Source organism: Aotus nancymaae, unplaced genomic scaffold (genome assembly GCF_030222135.1).
Source record: "Aotus nancymaae isolate 86718 unplaced genomic scaffold, 86718_ANA_hifiasm-v0.15.2.pri h1tg000019l, whole genome shotgun sequence".
Lineage (NCBI taxonomy): Eukaryota > Metazoa > Chordata > Mammalia > Primates > Aotidae > Aotus > Aotus nancymaae.
In genome coordinates this window covers 18,337,619-18,359,407 of record NW_026988431.1, presented here as the reverse complement: position 1 = coordinate 18,359,407, position 21,789 = coordinate 18,337,619, and the positions used below count along the sequence as shown (strand labels likewise).

Genomic DNA, 21,789 nt, shown 5'->3' with positions numbered 1-21,789 from the left:
ACTTCTGGGATGATGGCACTCAAGAGAGACTGTCTGGGCATCCTGCCAGCCTGTCTCAAAGCAATCCCTCTTGCAACTCTATCACTTGACCTATAACAAGTTATTCAGAGGTTAATAAATGACAAACCAAATAAAAATGTATTGGTTTCACAGAAAAAAGCATTGACTTAGCATTTCTTCCAGCCAGCTAGAAAGAATATTATTGAGACCCAGTCGACTTTGTTTTCACACACCAGAGTGGGCTATGGTCTAATCTTTCACAGACTGAGGTTAATATTCAGTTTTTTGTTTCTTTGGTTGGTTGGTTTTGAGATAAGGTCTTGCTCTGTCATCCAGGCTGCAGTGCAGTGGCACAATCACTGCTCACTACAGCCTCGACCTCCCAGGCTCAAGCGATCTTCCCATCTCACCCTCCCAAGTAGCTGGAACTACAGGTGTGTACCACCAGGCCCAGGTAATTTCTTTATTTTTGTAGAGACGTGTTATTTTTTGTAGAGATAGGTTGCATGGGCAGGTCTTGAACTCCTGAGCACAAATGGTCCTCTCACCTCGGCCTCTGGAAGTGCTGGGATTACAGGTGTTGAGCCACTGCACCCAGCAGGTTAATGAAACAATTTGTGTCATAGAGTCTGATGGCCATATCACAATTTAATAATTCCAATCACCTACTGGGTCTGGCTTTTCATTGTTCCTCAAGGTCATTCATTCATGCCACACATATTTCATGGGTACCTAGATTCAGTGGTCACAAAAAAGATAAAACCTCTACCCTTGAGGAATTCAAAGTCTCAAACAGAAGGATAAATTGTAATAAATCAGTGTAAGAAATGGTGTTATATTCAATATAAAGTGTTGGCATCAGGTAAGATCAACTCAACTCGAGGAAGGGAGATGAAAGATTTCACAGGGAACATGTTCGAGGTGGGTTGTTGGGGAAATAGTTTACAAAGCAGACCAGCCAAGAGCAATCATTGTGGAAAGAGAGCACACAGGGAGCTTAGGCTGTGTGAGGAGTTTGGAATGTAATAAGCAGTTTGGGCTGGATTGGTCATGGTAGCCGCCATGAGTTTAAAAGAGACATTTTTGTTATTGAAGATTTGCTGTCTTTTGAAGATGAGATATTTCTCAACTCTGGGAATTTTTGCCATAGAGGGCAAATAACTGCGGCTCACCTGGCACCCCAATGCTTGTATCACGTTGTGCAAGCAGGGGATACCCCAAAACAACATCTCCAAGGAGGATAAGGGTGAGCAGCAGCAGCAGCTCCCAATCCCTGAGTTTGCAGACCCTACCCCATGGGCACTGGCGGGAAAGCCGTGTGTCCCAGGGAATGAAGATGGAAGGAGTGAGGACAAAGGCATGGTAAATCGTCTTCCAGAGAAGATGCACGTCTGGGAGAAATGCTGTGTGGAGTTCTTTGGCATCTCTCAGTTCTTGGAACATAAGGAAAATTGCACTAAAAATCCACGTGTCCGCATCATGAATGACAGTGAGGGTCCATTGCCTTCAGAAGACTTCCTCAGGTCTGTACTGAGCCACCAGCCACCAGGTCCAAACAGGAAGGACGGCCACAGGGAGAATAATGGCTGCCCAGGGCACATGAAGGAGAAGCCGGGTGCTGAGGCTATGGGGCACTTAAAGACAGACACTGCCCTGCCACCCACACCCCAGGGCATAAGCTATGCACCCAAAAGCAATAGCCAACAGGTGCCCCTGCAGGCACTACAGGGTGGTGAGTCTGCGGAGCTCGAGTGCCTGGCGCCAACAGCATCCTGTCGGTGCTCGAGTAGATCCCATGCCTGCAGCAGCTACAGCAGATCCAGGTCACCCAGCAGATCAGAGCCCAGGCGCACCAGTGGGCCTCGCTTGCCCCCCATTCACCCAACGGCGCCGCACCCCGAAGACCTTGGGTGGCCACGTGTCCCACAGGTTTCTGCGGCAGTGGCTTTGCTCAGGGGGAAAGCTAGAAGCCAAGGTCTGTCTCTGGATGCCTTGAAACAAGCCAAGCTACCTCACACCGACATCCCTTCTGCTGCCAGATGCATGTCCCCAGGACTGCTGCCCCGCACCCCCGCCCGCCCCGCTCTGCAGCCAGATGGGAGAGGGCACTCCCGAATTTTAGTTTCGCCTCCCCAGTGCGGTGCGTCCTCGTGCCTGGCCGGGTACTCAGCCAGCAGCCTTTCTTCATGGTGGGTTGTGCTAGGCCACCCAGGAACTAGAAGGGGAAGCCGCTGGACATCTCTGTGAGGGGGCAAACCCAAAGACGAGGTGGTCCTCGACAAGCATAAGTGTGAGAGTAGGCTCCCTTCCACATTTATGCCAGCCTAGCCAACCCATGACAAAGTCAGGGTTCTGGCACCTCGGTCGAACCCTCAGTATTGTCCTCAAGTGAGCCCTTTGTTAGCACTCAGCCCCGCCAGCAGGCCCAGCATGTGTGTGGGAGGAACACGCTGCTAGCACACCCAGATTCATGAGCAGGTGCATACTGCAAGAAGCCTGTTGAATGCAGCATTTGTGGGCAAGCCTTTACCAAAAAAGGCACCTTGAAGGTCCACTCTATGACACACGGGTAAACAGTCACCTGGCCCACCGTGGGAGGAAGCCATGGAGAACACCATGGGTCTGTTAGGTACCGAGAGAAAAAGAGTCTCAGAAACGTTTCCCAAGGAAATTCTGGTCCCTTTGGTGAGTGTGGACCTGCTGTGTGGAACCAGTGCACCAGAATGCTCAAGGTGCTCTGGCCACAAAGACAGAGCAGTGAGACCTCTGTGGTCTGGAGTGGCCATGTTCCACTCTCCCAGTTTCCCTGGGGGCCAGCTTGGTCCTGAATAAGACCACAATTTCCAAGAGGGATGGCTTCCAATCAGGTATCTGTGCAGATGTGGAAAAACCAGGTGCTATTGACTGATCCCAAACACTGGTGTCCTCACTTGCTGTATAAAAATGAGACTGTGGTCAGTTACAGCATAGGAGGACTTCCATGGAAGGAGAAATGCAGAGTGAAATCTCTAGAATCTTCTTTAAAAAAAATCTAGGCTGGACACAGTGGCTCATGCCTGTAATCCCAGCACTTTGGGAGGCCGAAGCGGGTGGGTCACCTGAGGTCAGGAGTTTGAAACCAGCCTGAACAACAGGGAGAAACCCCATCTCTACTAAAAACACAAAATTAGCCAGGCATGGTGGCACATGCCTGTAATCCTAGCTACTTGAGAGGCTGAGGCAGGAGAATCACTTGAACTTGGGAGGCAGAGGTTGCAGTGAGCTGAGATCCCGCCATTGCACTCCAGCCTGGGCAACAAGAGCAAAACTCCATCTCAAAAAAAAAAAAAAAAAAAAAAAAAAACTCCTCTTATTTTTCTTACTGATATGCAAATGCTGGCAAAGGTTGGGACCACAACCTCAGGCAAGTCCTGCAATCACAGCTGTTGCTATGCTGCTTTGCAAACATTAAAAAATAAATCTCCCCAAACACAGACTAGACTTATTTTTAATTTCAAAAAAAAGTAGGCCTTGCAAAGTAGCTCTCTTACTTGTGACCAACTGTATACATAGAACCTTTGTACAACCTAGAGTGTGACTTTTCCACAAACTGGTACCTATTTCAAGGTAGAACTGCTGAAACTTACTGAACAACAATGGAAGAGACAACTGCTTAGCCTAATTGAAGGAAAGGGCACTATATACTTCCATGATAACAGTTTGTAGGTAAAAGGACATGGTCTGCCATTTACTTAGGCACCTGTTTTATATGCCCCCAACCCTGTCCCCATCTTTTTAATGTACTTTAAACACACACACACACACACACACACACACACACACACACAGGTTGTAGGATTATAAAATCGCTTCAACTTTACAATCTTAAGTAGGACACCCTCAAATGGACTTATATTGATCTTTAGGGAGTCAATGTGTGTGTTGTTGTGACACTAGATTTTGGGGGGAAGGGTTGTTTAGGAGCCAACACATACACACAAGGCTATTAAATTGGTTTGGTTTTCTTACCAAAAAAAATGGAATTAAAGCTAAAGTAAACTTCACAATTTTAAACTTGCCACAGGTGATATTAAATACAAATCATTTCAAAGATGATGTTTTGATTTATTTTTTTCCAAAGCCACCCCGAATGATAGGGAAATCTTTTTATATGGAAAGCACTGTACTTTTAGCTAATTTCCTAACACATAATTTGTCTCTTTATCTATAATCTTAAAACATATAATTGTGTGAAGGGGATACTCATTAGAAGTGGCAGTGCCTACCAACTTTTTGCTCTGTTGGCTTACTTATCATGCACAGGAGGAACAGTCTCCGCAGAGGCTGTTCAATTCCCATTCCTAGGTTAGTGATGGCCCAGAGTACTGAGGGCCCAGCCTGGAAGGACAGTGCATGCCAGACACCTGGGTCTGGTATCAGAGATTAGTAGAGCAGTAGAGATCTCAGGCCGGGTAGTGTGCAGAACTGGGATGCTATCCAGCCCAAGCCACACACTTAAAGGAAGCGTCCAGGTATACAGACCACAGGTCAGAGGCAGAGTCGTTGCTTCAAAGCCAAGATTGTAGGGAAAAAAATGGAACTGAGTCCTGCACCAATGAATGAACAGTATGGCACTGATTTTATGGCATGAAATGGTTAAAGACACATTCAGGATAGGAGCTACAAGATTTTCTCCCATCATTAGAAAGGAGGCATGTTTCTGCCAAATGCAGAGACTGTACCTTATTTTATAAAATCAAATTCTTCTATAATACCAGAAATAAACAAACACAGCCAAGCCTAGTTTTTCCTTTTCTCTCTTTTTCTTTTCTTTCTTTCTTTCTTTTTTTTTTTTTTTTTTTTTTTTGAGACAGGGTCTCACTCTATAGCCCAGGCTGGAGTGCAGTTGCACGATCTCAGCTAACAGCAATCTCCACCTCCCAGGCTCAAGCTATTCTCCTGCCTCAGCCTCCCGAGTAGCTAGGATTACAGGCACACGCCACTACCACCTGGCTAATTTTGGCATGTATAGTAGAGATGGGGTTTCCCCATGTTGGTCAGGCTGGTCTTGAAGTCCTGACCTCAAATGATCCACGCATCTTGGCCTCCCAAAGAACTGGGATTACAGGCATGAGCCACGGCACCTGTAACTTGGCCAAGCCAAGTTTTTTCTAAAGTCAAAGTTTCAGAAAACCTGAAAGCAAGGCAAAATCATGTTTTTCCTAATTATCATTTTGAGAGTTTCTTGTAATTTTTTTCATGAGTCACTGATACACATAAAAATAAACTCTCTCTGAACAAGATAACATCCATTCTGTTTTGATGTCAGAACATAGTCAAATTGGCAATGATTGTTTAAGCTAGTATTAATTTCTTTGCTTATATATTTGCTTAGGTATGCCTCATTCTACAAAGCATTGAAAGTGGCTTGTTCAAGTGAGCAAATAAAAATCTGTTTGCTTACCATCTTCCTGAACTACTTAGTTAAGATGCAGCATGGATGCATTTAAAAATACTTTTGCATAAAATATATTTAAAATGTATTCTGAAATAATAAGAAGGCAGTCACCTAAGTTAATGCTTTCATGGACACTGCATATAATTACATGAGGGATTACCTTTCCACTTATACATTTAAAATGAAAATCATATAGCATAGAGAGTCAAGCAGCAGATTTTATTTGTGTACTTAACAACCAGATAAGTCAATAGAAACAAAAGACCTCTTCAAAAGTTCCCAGATTAACACACTATGTAAGAGCAAATTCAGAGATATAAATTATTTCATTGTTTTTCCAAAGTTGAAAATAAAAATGTTAGTGCTAGGAAGTATTGTAAACTATTTTTCATTTCAATTGCATGTTTTTTTCTATACTATTTCTTGCTGTTCCATGTATGTGCCACCCACATGTACTGTTAAGTACATGTTAAGAGCAGCTAAGCATGTACTGTTAATGTAACAATGTTACAGCCAGCTTTAGGCTTCTATAATTAACAGGCAATACTGCTCTCTCTGATCTCACTCATAGAAGCCGCTTCAAAGCAGTTAAAGTACTCTGCAAAATAATGATGAAAAGAAATGGATGAGCTTTTGAAAACAGAAATAACAAGATAGTTGATTGTACTGTGCATATTCCGATATATGAGGCTATTTGAAAACCACAGATGTTACATTTCATTCAAGGCTTTCTCCATGTTTTAAGGTCAGAACTTCTCCCCGTTTTTAATTTATCAAAAGAGAATAGATTAAAAGTTTGATACTTCATTTTTTATTTAAGCGCTAATTCTATTATAACATTACAATGATTATCTTTACTTGTATGACTTATGTAAAAAGGAAAAAATTACAAATATTTCCCCTGCTCCAATATTTTTGAAAACTACTTGAGATAATTGCAACCAGATTTGCAAGGCCGTGGCCAGTTAATAGTTATTAAGACAAGGTTGAGGAGAAAAGCCATTTTCTTTAAGAAACAATTTTAAATAAAAAGTATTATTTTCTACCAAAAAATTATAGCAAATGTAATTGCCTATAAACAACATTAATAGTCTTAAGGTTTCAGATGAATAAGTCCTTGGACCTGTTAAAGAATAACTCTCAAGATTACAGAAAAATGTTTGCTCTTCTTAATAAACACATATACTTTGACAGAAATTCAACTTTATGACAAGATGAAGAATAATATTAACTTAAATATTATGATAAATTATATATATTTTTTCTCTACCCTTTCTTATCCTCTCACAATAAAGGGCAATGAATAAATAAGTGCTTTGCATTTTCTAAAGTCCTGTGTTAATGATTCCTTCACTTAAAGAATTCATTAAGTGACACTAAAATTATTTCAACTCTAATTTTAACCAAAGCAGAATGAAAGAATCTAGTACTTATAATAATTTATTTCTGCATTAGCAAAGATTTGTTTCATTAGTCATAAAAATTCAATTGAAAAGGGCATAGTTAAACAACCACTCTTATCTATTTTTGATGAGTGAATAAATTTGTATAACCTTTTGAAAAGGCAACTTGAATGTATCAAGAGCCTGATATTAGTTCTCTATTGTTTCATTAAACATTATCCCAAAAGAAAAGGCATTTGTTACTGTACAGTTTCAGTGGGTCAGGAATTTGGGAGCAGCTTAGCTGGGTGGTTTCAGGGTCTCTCATGAGGCTGTAGTCAATATGTTGGCCAGCATCCATTTGAAGGCTTGTCTGGCACTACAGGACATGCTTCCACAATGATGTACCTGTCTGGCTGTTAGAGACCCTGGAGAAGGCTGCTGATAGACGCCACTACGTGAATCTCTCCATAGGGCTGCTGGAGCAACCTCACATGTCAACTGGCTTCCCCAGAATAAGTGTCCCAAGGAAAAACAAGGAAGGGATCACAGCCCTCTTATGATCTAGTCTCCAAAGTCACACACCATTATTAATACTTCTGCCATAGTATATTTGTTAGAAGTGAGACACCAAGTCCCTCTAACATTTAAGAAGAGGTAAATTAAGAGACATTTCTAGAAGGAAGAAGTATCAAACAAATCCTAGACACACTTTAAAACCATTTCTTTTATAGCATTATGTGAAGAAAAAGCATTATATGAAAAAGATATACTGAAAATTTTTTAAATTGTACTTTAGGTTCTGGCATACATGTGCAAATCATGCAGGATTGTTGCATAGGTACATACATGGCAAGGTGGTTTGCTGCCTCCATCCCCCATCACCCACACCTGGCTTTTCTCCCCATATTATCCCTACCAAACCTCCCCACCCCCTGCTGTCCCTCCCTTAGCCCCTGCCTCAACAGACCCCAGTGTGTGATGCTCCCCTTCCCGTGTCCATATGTTCTCATTGTTCAACACCCACCTATGAGCAAGAACATGCAGTATTTGATTTTCTGTTCTTGTGTCAGTTTGCTGAGAATGATGGTCTAATATTGAAATGTTAAAATCAGTTGCCTTTGTGTGTTAGAATTGAGAGTTAATATTGTCCTCTCTACTTTTCAATACTTCTATGCAAGGAAGCATCCTTTCCTTTCTTTCCAGCTTAAGGTATTCTTACTTGCACCTTGTATGTCATGTGCTTTTATTATAAGTATTATAAAGATAATTCAAAAGTTTCCTAATATTTAACAGAATTTCTCCTTTCCATTTTAAAATTATTAAACTCTTTAATTTTTTTAATTATAAAACCTCAGTCCAAAAGACACAGCACAACAAATACTCCTGTTCATTACTGGTAGTGGGGAGAACTCCTACACTCTACCCCACAAGGGATTATGTCTCATTTACGAGAGTCCTGTTGGATTGCTGGAAGGGGACAAGACACAGACAGTGAGAGACATTTGCAGGCCAGGTCTCTGATTATACCAAGGTGGACTGCTGATCCCAGAAAGTAATTCCTGGCCCCAGAAGCTGGAAGCAGGCCTCTGAACCAATTCAGCTCCTGTGAACTCACACTGTCACTCTTATAGTTGCCTTCTCTATCCACCTGCCTAAAGACTTTCTAGAAAACAGATCCACAAAGGACCACTCTCATGAATGGCATGCAGGGGTCTGATCAGTCAGACCCATTCTCCCTTCTCTTTCCCCTTACATACAGCTTCCACCCACCCTGTTCCATCCATATTCCCATCACAGACACTTGTAACAGACACTATCTGTGCTGGTCCCCTGGAATCCTCCTTGCTAGTCCTAAGTTCCATCCCCTCACACCTGGGTGCTTGTTTCTAAGGGCTTGGACCTGCAACTTGGTTCAGTGATTTCTTTGGAGCTACTGGACTACTTTGGCTGCAAGCCAAGTTCTTAGGATTTCACATCTAACCCACTCACCGTAATTGCCCTTCCCTCCACAAAACACACACAGACACACACACACGGCAGTCCTTAGCCAATGACTGACGGAAATGGGAACATGAATGCCCAGCTCTTTTGTCTCAAGCCAGGACAAACTGAAATACCATTCTTTCTTGCTGTGTTCTCTTATTCTGCCCTACTTCCCCCACACCCTTTCTAATTCTCCTGGGAGCTCTTCCTTAACAGGCCCTTTGCACACATTCCTCCTTTAAGGGCTTGCCTCAGAGAACTCATGCAAATCCGGATGACCCAGTAACTAAGAAGGAATTTAGTTACCTGGGGACCAAGGATGTTAAAAGACCTTCAATGCAAAGAATATCCCATACAACAAAGAATCATCCTACCCAAAATGGCCATAGCACCCTGAACCGAGAAACAAGTAGGCAGGGGAGTGGGGGAGGGAGGGAAGAGGGGCAAAGAATGTTCAGTTAAGACCAAAACAAGGTAAGTCCAAAGTTTGATTTGGTTAAAGAGGAGTCAGCTGATGATATTGACAGGGAGTGACTGGAGCAAAAGTGGAAGAAATGAGGAAAGTGGTATGAATGGAAACCAAAGTACATGTTTCAAAAAGAAGAAGGTGTCAGCAGTATTTGATGCCACCGAGGTCACATAAGCAAGAGCAGAGAACTGGCTACTGGGTTTGCTCCCTGGAAGTCATTGGTGCCCTTGACAAATGGAACTGCTGAGGAGCAGGGAGAGTGAAGTCAGATTAAAGTGGGTTCTATCTGGGTTTCAGAAGGCAAAATAAAATAAAACAGTTAAATACAGTGAGCTTCAAGTTTCTCTTCAAAGAATCAGTATGTCAGTATGTTCAGCTCTCTTATTCTTTGTTCTCCATTTTAAAGTTTAACTTCCTGGTTCTCTTTGCCCCCTTGCCTCTAGTTTCAGTAAAGAACTTTCCCACCAGTTCTAATCAGTAGTTCACATTTGTTCCCCTGGTACCTGCTTTGACCTGAGTCACTCCTGGTCACCTGCTTCAAACTGAGTCACCTTTAGTTACGTGTTCCGTAACTGTCCTTCCTGCCAAACTGCTCACCCTGCCACTCTGGCTCATACCTCTGCTTCCTTTAAAATAGCCAATCGGGATTAGCTTAGACTGTGCAGTCTAACCCTAGCCAATAGGTGAATGACATAGCAGTAGGGGCTACCTGCATCAAGGATAAGAACCCCTTCCCCTCCCCAGTTCAGGTGTGCTCTTGCTATTGCTCCATCCATGAGATGTACCCTTCTATAGAAGTAAATTGCCTTGCTGAGAAAATTCTTTGTCTGAGCACTAGTTCTTTTTGGCACTGAGTAACAAGCATTTGTTTCTAACAAAATAAAATAAAATGGGTTGAAGATTGAAAGGATATAAAGGTAGAGGAGATAACTCATGTGTTTGCCCTTGAATAGGTGCAGAATAATGGGAGAATGACTGGAAAGGAATGTGGGAAACAGAAAAATTTTAAAGAACATGTTTATATAATGATAAAAATAATACAGTATTGAAAGAGCAGTAGATGGTGCATGAAAGAGAAGAGAGAACAAAAAAACATAACTTGAGCAGGCAAAAAGGACTGGGATCTAGAGCTCTGAAAATTTAGCTACCCTTCCCTAGGACCTAGTGTTTAGAATTATAATGCCTCTGCAGCACCCCACTTATGACTTTTCTGTAGGTGAAATAAAAGGCATCAATTCTTCATAAAGACTTACCCTCCCCAAACAATAGATTGAAAAACTTCCTGCTAAACCACAAACAAAAACTATAATAATAACACATACACACGTCTACATATACTCAGTTTTCATGCTTTATGTGGTCTTGAATAATAGGGCCGGCTGGAGAGTTCAACCTTGATTTTTACAAAGCAAACTTTGCTTCTACGGCCTTCTGTGGACTCTATGGTGGTACACTACTCAAATATTTCAAAAGAGAACCTGCTGCAAGGAAAGTAGTTAATGGACCACCTTCAGCTGCTGCATCTTTGTGATCCACCCCCATGTTTTCTCTGAGACCATCCTCTTTTCAGGCTACTCCCGGCCAATGACAGGTTAGCAGGGCTACTGGATCTGGGAGATTCCTGCCCAAAACAAGACTCCTCTAACTGGCAATCTTTGCACCAAAGCTCCCCATCAGCCTGGTCTAGACTTTCTCTGAACTGCATTGCAGTTTGAGGCTTTCCCACAAATACTCCTAACCGCCTCCTCTCCTTTCACAGTGTCCAAAAGTGCGGAATGGTCTAACTAGTTCTAACTACTCCTGTGACCTCTCCCTTTATCTTTCAAAGATATTTTCTACAATAAATCTCTTGCACTTCTAATTCTGTCTTGGTGTCTGCTTCCTGGAGGACACAAACTGACACAAATCTCTCTCTGCAGATCCAAAGTGTGCCCCAAAATTGAGATCTTGTTAGCTTGTCATATCAGTCTTGATTTTACACATATATGACATTTTTCAGCCAAAGACTTGGCATCTGTAGAAATATTAAATCAAATTTTTGTACTTTCAAGTAGATGATTAATAAATTGTTATTATTGATAGCTGTGCTAGTTTTATAAACGATTGCTATAACCACCAAAATATCTGGCACCAATTCATATCTGTCTGTCCCTATTGAATAAGCGTAGTTCAATAGATTGTTTTTCTTGTTTGCTCTTTTCCAACAAAGAAATCACAGTGCACTATTGCCAAATGAATAGACTAGAATAATGGCATGATACAAATGAGCAAATGCCACCCAGGCACTCTGTATCAATAGGGTTCTTGATTACAATCTATAGCTAACTGAAGCAATAGGGAATTTAATTAATCAACATCATAAAGAGTGGAGGAAAGAGGACTGACAGAATCAACGAAAGACTGGGGCCCTGGGCTTGGGAATGGATAGAAAGTACCCAGGGGCTCTGAGAGTAGAGAAACAGGAAATGACTCTGCAATCATTTCATGGCTGGGCAATCCTGGGCAGACTGCCACTGCTGTGGCAAGACACCTGCAACCACCTCTGACATTCACATTCGTGTGCTCAACTGGTTGGGTTCAAATCAAAGAGATGCCATCTGCGTGCACCAGAGGAAGGGAGAAAAGAGATCCAGGAAGATCACCTTACGTGATAGGGGAACAGGTGCTTCCACCACCAAGGCTATAAACAAAGGGGAGAAGAAAATCCTTCAAAGAAAACAAAAGAGGTTATGAAGGTACTGAATGCTGAGAAAATTTAAATGACAAAGACAAATTTCATCACACATTTCTAGATCTGAAACCAGTCCTTTTTCATCATTCAAAAACCATGGAAAGTTTGTTCAAAGAAAATATCAGAGCAGTGGTTCTCAACCTTGGCTGATGGAAGAATCACGTGGAAAGCCCTTATGAATCCTAACGCTTAGGCCAAAACCCAAACCAACTGAACAAGAATTTGCAGGGTGGGACCTAGGCATCAGCACCTTTTAAAGCTCCCCCAGATGATTCTAATGTGCAGCCAAAGTTGAGAACAACTGCATTAGCAGAAAACCCAATACATAAAATAGATAAAACAGAGCTACTCCAGTGGGTAGAGAGGTTGGCACCTCTCCCATCCCCATTGGTCCCTAAGACATTTTTAAGGAATCCTTTTATATCAGCACTTAAGATAGATTATTATTATACGTTTGTTGACTCCTTCATTTTTCTCATACTCCAAATCCAACCTGTCAGGCTGACTCAATCTTCAAAAGATAATCAGAAACTGAGCACCTCTCTCCACCTCTCCTGCTGCCACTCTCTTCCAATCTCCCATAATCTCTTGTTTGGATTAAAGTAATAGCCTTCTAATGGGTCTCTATGCTTCTATGCTGCCCAGATACATGCTTTTCTCAACATAGCAGTAGGAATAATTCTTACATAACATAAATCAGATCCTGTTCCTCCTCTGCTCAAAACCCTGAGATTTGGGTTTCACTCAGAGTAAAGGCCAAAAACCTCCATGCTTTACACCAGAGGTCAGCAAACTTTTTCAGTAAATATATCAGGCCATGTAATCCATAAGGTCTCTGTCACAACTATTCAACTCTGCAGTTATAGCCAGAAAGCAGCCATAGATGATATGTAAGAGCAGCTGTGCTTCAATAGGTCTTAATGTACAGAAATAGGCCAAGGGATGGGATGTGGTCCACAGGCTGTATTTGCCAACCCTTGCTATGATCAGAGCCTATCACAGTTCCAGACAGATGTCCTCCTGCCCTACTCCTTGCTCTCTCCTTTCCAATCACACAGGCCTCCTTGGAGTTCGAGTTCCTGGGACACTCCAGGCACTCTCCTGCCTGAGAGAGTATGTTCTATGCTCCCTCTGTCCATGATGCTTCCCTGGGCTTGCCCCTCACCTCCTTCAGGTCTGTATCCAAATCCTCCCTTCTTAGTCAGGCCCAGCATGACCACTCTAGTTCAGACGGTGCCCTGCTTCCCACTCCACCCACCCCCATAGTACCCTAAATTTCCTTACTCTTTGCTTCTTTAATCTTCTTTTTTTCCACAGAACCTTTAACACCTTTAACTTTTAAGCATATATACAATTTACTTATTTATTAAGCTGCCTGCTGTCTGTCTAAATCATAAACTCTGCAGGGGCAGCACACCAGGGTTCGTAACAGCAGAACCACTATGAAAGATAGAGAATAAAGGATTTATCATCATGCCATGGGGAGAAGGTGGGACAAGCTATGCAAGCTGTTGCCTCTGCAGGTCCTCTGTCACCGATCCTTCATTGTGGATGTCTGTACTGGGGCTGGGCACGTCAAGCCTTCCCTTGCTTCCTGCCCTGCCCTCCCATAGCCTGCAGCCCTGGCTTCCATCACACTTTGCCCCATATCCTCAGCTGCAAGCCAGCCCTACTCTTGCCCGCACTGAATCTGGAAACAGTCTGAGCAGAGTCTTGGACTCCCCAGTTACCTAGGAGAGGAAAACAAATATAGATGAGGAAATTAGGCCCAAGAAGAAGCATAATATACCATAAATACACAATCTGCCAGGTCAGGTAGCCCAAGTTTGAAATGCAACTGAGACACCTACTAAAAGTTTGACCTTGGACAAGGGTCTTAAGACCACTTAAAGTTTCTATTTCTCAACTACAAATAAGGTATAATTATTATACTTCTCCCTCTTAATGGTTTTTTGCAAATATTAAATAAGATGGGTATAAGTTAAGTATAATTAATCTCTAAGCATAATTCTTGAGACCTGGTAAGCTGTCATAAACATTAACCATCATTATTACTATTATTATTAATAAGGTCAAAGAATAAGTAAGTGATAGAACTAGGAATTGAATCCTTCTCTATCTATTCATTTCATTTCTCAAAGCACATAATTATAGAAAATTAGTATATGATGGTAGACAGAACTGGTCACTAGCATGTGACTATACATAGACAGGTTTGATTATGAGCTTACTAGGGGTGAGAAAAATATTACTTGCCCTAGATAAGTAATACTGAACAGTTTCTATTATTTTATTAGACTTCTCTGACAGAAAGCTCTAAAGGAAATCACTTTATTATTAGCTTTATTTATGTGTGAGGTGAAACACATCTTATCAGTCTTCATTGTTTTAAGGAAATACATATTATTAAATCCAACGGCTCTCTTTGTGGACTCACAATAGCACACTGCTAAAAGTGTTCTGGGTGGAATTTCTCCCTCTTGCAGGAAAGTAGTAAAATTACTGTACAAAGTCATCTGTGCAATCAACATATGCGAATTTGCAGTGACTCCCTGGAAAGCTGGGTATGGGTTAAAGAGGCAGTGTCCTTGGGATGACCTTCAATGTTAGGGCTACTTCAGGAACTTCCCTGCAGTAATGATATCCCATGAGAGTACATGGTCCCAAGGAAGGTTTTCAAAGCAGCCCAAAATATGTGTGTCAAATCCATCAGGTAATTAATCATCTGTGTTCCAGTGGAACTGTATTAGCATTTCCAGTTTTTCTCAATAATATGTCTGCAGAAGGTTTTTAATCTTATTTGATGGACAAATTGGCCAGAGTGTTTACTGTGGACCTCGATCTTTAGGAATGTTGACAGATTATCTTTTGATAGTTTCCAGCAGATGCTACAGGAGAGGAGATGTGTTCTTGCTCAGAGGATAAACTTAACTTACACTTTGCAAAACTTTAAGACATATTTCGAGGTTTTCTGGCAAAGAAGTAAACTCTGGGGGCAGCTGGAGCTATGAAAGGATCTGGATTATCTATTTAATGAAAAGAAAAAGAAAAAAAAAAGCTTAGCTATGGTTCCGCAGCATTCACCAGTGGGGGTTTGCACTTCATTGTTCCAAGGTTCAGCCAAGTGTGATTTTATTCTGCTCATCCTGACAATGACCCTAAAAAGACATAAAATCCATAGCAAATTGAACATTGGGCAAACAAACCTAATCTAGATGAGAGAATAACTACTCTGGGCAGGGACTGTGATAAACACTTCACATTCATGAGCTCATTTGATTCTCATTACAACCCTGTCATGTGGGTGCTACGATTAAGCCTATTTAAAGATGAGAAAACTAATACTCAAAAGGATTAAATGTCTTCCCGAAGGCCAAACTGCAAGCAAGATGAGGAGAAGGATGTTACCAGACTTCCTGACCCCAGGACTCTAGAACCCCAGTGCCCAGCCATAATTGCCCTCTTTTTTTCTGATTCCAGAACCTGCCAAAACAAATACATTAGGGTCTTTGCCAAGTTGATGCCTCAGCTGTGAACACGCTTCTCACAGAAGACTTCTTGTTGTCATTCATAGTTCAGTGTAAATGTGTTCTACTTGGACAGGGTTTCCCCGTCACTTGGTGTCCTCAGGGTTGTCTCAAGCAAGGGACAAGAAAGCTGCTGTGGTTCTCCCTCATTTCTTGTCCCTTACTGACTGAGTACTGTGCCTGTGGACCTCTCTAGCTGCTACTCTCCGCACAAACAGAAGTTGTGGCCTGCACAGGAATGGCAAGGGCCCCCCAGCAGGCTTTCAAGATCCGTTAGTTTGGAGGTTCACTGATGTCCTCCGAAACCAGACCATTTCCTTCTTTACACTTAGCCATCCACAGTGTCAGATTTACTCTCAAGAGAATTTGCCTCGTGGCCCTACACCAGCTGCTAGGAACAACTGAGTATGCTTGCTTCCTCCTTCACATCTAGTGGACCGATTTTCTCTTCCTATTAAGAGCAGAAAACTTCCCAGACAGTTCCAGAAAACTCCCCTCACAGCTTATTGGCTCAAATTGGATCATGTGTCCATTACTGAACCAATCTCTTGACAAGAAAATACTTTGTGCTGATTGGGTTAGGCCCAGATTCTTAAACCAATCACTAGCAAGGTGGATGGTGTTACTGGGTGATGTTAATCAGGACCAAGCTGGTGGCTGTGTCCCTCAGCCTTCCCTGAGACACATAGACACTTAGGAATTGATTTCTTTAGGAAGGAACAAGGGGAAAATGAATGTCAATAGGCCATTGAAGCCTCCACTACATTTAATAACTTCCAGTCTGTTTTAAGACTTTCCTAGGTCCTGGGCCTTCTTATTTGCATAGATAAACAACTATACCTTCTCAGTACCCCCTACCCTGACCCCAACCAAAAATCTCATGTACTGGTTTAACTTACATCATAGCATTTATTACTATCTAATATATGCTTGTTTGATAGTTTATTCACTTAGTCTGTTTTCTCCACTAAGATATAAGCTCCAAGAGAATAAGGATATTGTCCGCCTCATGTATCACTATAACCTTCACCCATAAAGTAATGCCTGGAATGCATTAGATGGTAAATAAATATATGCTGATTGAATGCATGAACTAAAAAAAATTAATGAATCAATGAATAATGACTTTTACTACATAAAGCTGGGAGGTGAGGAAGGTATTTGGGGCCACTAATGAGGGGATCCTGCAGTCCCTGGAAGTGCTGAGTGAGAGTGAGAAACTGAGAAAGGGCTAAGGGAAAAGAAATCCTGCTGCCCAGGTCTCCTGGGTCCCAAGCTGCAGGTTGAGCAAAATGCTACCAAATAGTCTCATTCCTCTTGGATATTCCTGGTGGCGTGTAGCTGGAGTTAGGGTGGGGCCCCTGTTTATCGGAGAAGGTAGCTATTTAAGAACCTGAACAGACAAGCCAAGGGAATAATCCTGGAGCAGTGGGAACCCACATCCCAGAGTGGATGCAAAAGCCTCAGGCACATAGCCACATCCCAGTCATATATGTCCTCAGACCACTTTATCTCCTAAAGATGGTGGATTTCATGTAGGCCTAGAAGATATGCCAGAGAAATGCAAACAAATAATGCAGATTCCATTGGCCTAAACAAACTGAGCACTGTAGATGCACAGGACCTAACGGATTAATTACACTCAACACACTAACCATTTCAGACACACCGGCCTCTCTAGATAGAATGATCACATTCAAAATATGGACCTATTGGGATGACATGTGAACTAGTGCTGATGCACTGACCACTCTAGGCATACTGATTATTTGGACAGCAGCAGCAGCTTCCAAGTCTCTAAACATGGGAGCATTAGAGGTAGAAACCTGTTTCAAAGTGGGAACTAGATGAATTGTTGTCAAACGTAGTATGTGCACCATTGTTACACAGATGATAATGTGATTCGGTTGTCAGATCTGCCACTGTTGCACTAATCACTCTGCAATTCTGACTGTTTTAGATACATGTCAAGGCTGACTCAGTGCATACTTCCCACTCATTGTTATTACTCTGGGTACAATGCTTTACTTGTGTGGACTTTGGTCCCCAAAACAATGAGCCATTGCTGGCCTCTTGGACACTCCCCCAGCCTCAGATTTTCTAAGACATTGCCCTCCAGATTAGAAGTAGAATAATTGGTGTCACTAGGTAGATAGGGAGCAGAGAACTCTGCCTTAAAAAGCAGTACCTATGCAGTAGAAGAGCTGCTTAGAATAATGATCAGTACAATCCTCGCCTTCAAAGAGGCAGATAAGTGGATGGTATGAAGCTTCTCCCCAACTTTCTAGTGGACATGTGGAGGCTATTTCTGCTGGCACAGCTTAGAAGAGCCATCTATTATATTTTTTAAGCAAATCCATTATATCTTCAAGATTCTGGCAATAGGTTGAATAACAGCCCCAGCTTTTAATGCTAATTTTCTTTTTGCTTCACAGGAATTGTGGAAGGCCTTTGGTATGGGTTACATGAAAATCCACTAACTTTCCCAAACTGAACTGTTCGATGTAAGCACATGAATTCTAAAGTGTTCACATCTTTTAATTTTCAGAGGTATATTCTCTATTTATCTTCAGGGTCTTTATCCTTTTCTTTTAATATGCCTCATATTTGGTTCTGTTTCTCCTGAGCCTTTCTTTTTCTTGTTGTTGTTAATTGAGGTATAACTTAAATACAGTATAGTACAACCAGCTTAACAGTAAGATTCAATGAATTTTAACATATGCATAACCACCACCTAGATCAAGAATATCCTTTCACCAGAAAAGTCCCCTTTGTGTTCCTTCTCTGCTAATATCCCCTCCCTCAAAGGTAACCATTACTTTAACTTCTAGCACCATAAATGAATTTTGGTCCTAATGCTCTTTCTTAAATTTTTTTTCAGGATAAAGTGCCCCAGAACTCAGAGGACTGCATTCTTCATGCTTTGACTTCTTGTCATAGGAAGTGAAAAGAGAGGGTCCAATGGTGACAAAGAGAGACAGAACAGAAGAAGCTACAGGCTCTGGTGACTCTCGTCATTTAGGGTTGTGGCTCTAACCTGGGAGCTGCCTTGTTCCTCAATAAGTATGTGGCAATTCCTAGAGACATTTTTGGTTGTCACAACTGGGGAAGGCTGCAGAGTACTACTATCATCTAGTGAAGAGAAACCAGGATGCTACTCAATATCCCCTATAACAAAGAATTATCGAGTCCCAAATGTCAATAATGTCAATGTTGAGAAATCCTGATTAAGAAGATAGCTGCCTTTAAACAGGGGCTGACTTAAGATCTCATTCTATTATTTTTGAGTCTCAATTAGATGTAAAAAGTGGGCAAATGGTGTGTAGTCCAAGAATAGGATTCTCAATGCATCTTCATCAAGGATAGTGACTATAAATTTTATCCAAAGTGTGACTCACAGTCTTTCCATTTGTTCCTTCCTCTGTTACCAGTTTGGGTCTTTTCTGAGCACACCGGGAAAAAGGGTACCACATATAGTTAGCCTATTATAATTACCCATAAGTCCTTATGTGTAACTTTTATATTAAAATGCAGTAAAAATCAAAATTATTATTTTAAATGAAATGCTTTTGTGACTAAGAAATAGTGAGTAATTTTGCCTGATGGGAATTCTAGGGGAGTAGATGAAATTGAGCAAATTGTTTTCTTGACTGTCAACCTTAGCTTTTTATAAGGAAAGGCTGTTAGGAAGGTTCTTTTTTAACTGTGTTTTATTGATCAGGTTCCCAGGGAAATTTGCTAGCACTGCAATGTAGGTCAGACTCACAATTTATAAGTAACCACTGATGCTTTTTCCCTCTAAAATAACAAATGCTGCAATCAAAGGCACTGCATTCTAATTCCCCCTCCTGGATTTTAACAGCATCTCTCGAGTCTCATTTTCAATAAAGTATAAATTGTACAAGTATGTGAGAAGCACAATTAGAAAAGTCTCATGGAACCAATGACAGTTTTGTTTTATGTCCATTTAGTTTAATCAGACAATAAAATTTTTACAGGAAAACATTCATATTTTCCCACTCACCACACAAATTATTTATAAAATATATCTCTCCTTTATCAGTCATTATTATGAAGTCAGGTATTTTATGTAAGTAAACTTCCAGGTAAATGAAACTTACCCTTTTAAGGAGGAGAAATGTTCTTCTTCGTTTTTAAGCATGAAATTTTCTCCTACCTCTGCCAATAAAAATTCTATTCATATTTTAAGACCCCTTCTCTTCCTTCATGAGAAGTTTCCTTTATTGACCTAATCAGAAAGAATATCTTCCTACTAGAATTCCTGCTGTATTTTAATCATGTTTCCATTTCACTTATATCAAGGATCACTTCAAGAATGTATAAAGAAAATAAATGAGTTTGTGCCCTGAGAGAGAGAAACTATCAAACCAACATATGATGGGTAAAAAATGGAGATAGAGAAAGTCATTTTTAAAAAGATTAAATGAGTTAATGTATTTAAAGTACTTGGAACTCTGCCTGGCATATCATAAGCCCTAAATAAACATTACTGTAATTATTGATTTTATTATTGGAATTAAATAATGTGGATTGCTTCTAGAGAATAATCCTTGATTATAGTGGAAAATAATATGCCTATTAGATGGAGGGTTTTCCATCATTGAAAATCCAGAAAAGAGAGAATGCTAGAGGAATATATTGGATGGATCCATCCCAGCACTGTCCAAGAGGAAAGATGTCTTTGCCTAGGAGACAGCCTGTCTAACCAAGGGCAGGTATATTCCATACTGTGGGGGTGGTGATTCCTGTAACTAACCCAACCCTCTCCTCTTCTTCTCATTCTATACTCATCCATCTAGATTATAAATTGGTTTTCCCAGTTGAGAGGCTTCATAGAAAGTACATGAAAAGTGGACTGCCATGTGGATATATTAAAAACTAGATTTGCTGGCATTCAAATGTTAAATTGGCTTTTGATGTGGTGTATACATGGACAGAAGGTGAGGGTGGGTGGGCATGTCTGGACCCACAGGCATGTTTTATCTCCTGTACATTAATAAACTGGTTTTGTACTTTGGGCTCTGTAAGTTTGGTCATTGTATACTATGGACTTTGTGAGTTTATCTGTTCCCAAAAAATGAATCCACTCAGTGAGCCAACAAGTTGTATTTATTAGCTTGCCCATTTTGCTGGGGAAAAAAATTATCATGACATCCTGGAAATAGGATAATACCCCTTCTCTTTGCCAAGCACTATAAGCTATTACTTCTACAAGGTTAGCTACTTTTAAGGTATTATGTTTACTGCCTTATATTACTACATTTTATTGTAAACTCCATTGCGAGTAATAATTATTCATTCTTTCCATCTCCCATGGTTTTTAACATATGAAGAGTTAACGGATATTTTTATACATTCTTAGTGAGCATGCTGATTGGGAAAAACATTTGTAGAAAGATTAGGCAGTATTTACCAAGATTTAATATGTGCATACACTTTGACCAATTCCATGTCTCAAAATCTACTTAGGGAAAAACTTGTAAGTGTATGCAAGTAGATGTGTATAAAAATGTGATTTAACATTGCTTATAATCACAAAAAAACTGTAACAATCTATGTGTCCATCAGTAAAATAAACAACCAATAATATATCCATTCTGCAATATGTTGATTTGCAATTTAATAGAAGGAGAGAATTCTAATGTCCTAGCATGGAACTATGTCTAACCATAGTGTTGAGGGTGAACAAATAACACACATAGACACACACACACATACACACACACACACACACACACACACCCCAAAATATAGATTGTATGAGACTATTCATGTAGACAGAAAAATTATGAAAAAAATCAACATATTATATATCTTCTCTGGGTACATGTACACATAGGTACATGCTTAGAAAAGTTTGGAGAGATACATTCCACATTGGTAACTGGATAGCTCTATTGGGGGGAAAAGGTATATCTGAATTTGGGATTGTAGATTTATTTGTATTTAACTTTTTAACAACAAGAATGTATTCATCTATCATTTATATATTATAGCTGAGTTTTCTAAAGGAAAACTCCAAAGATTCAATGGCACAAGAGAAGACTTAAATAAATGGAGAGACATCATAGATCTAGATGAAAAAAACTCAATCTGGCAAGATGTCAATGCCACTCAAATTAATTTGTAAAGTTAAAGTAATCAAAATCCTAGCCCCTTTTTGAAAATTCACAAAATACTCACATAAGGAAACAGTTAAAATTGCTCTAAACAAATGAATCATAAGAGTAACAGTA

At 40.8% G+C, this 21,789-nt stretch overlaps 1 long non-coding RNA gene across 1 annotated transcript; it reads left to right on the top strand.

Moving 5' to 3' along the window:
• The first annotated feature begins 353 nt into the window (after positions 1–353).
• On the top strand, positions 354–20,060 carry LOC105727048 (uncharacterized). Its single transcript, XR_001109689.3, has 3 exons — positions 354–434; positions 17,968–18,082; positions 18,414–20,060. It is a non-coding gene; the product is annotated as an uncharacterized LOC105727048 (long non-coding RNA).
• The last annotated feature ends 1,729 nt before the right edge of the window (positions 20,061–21,789 follow it).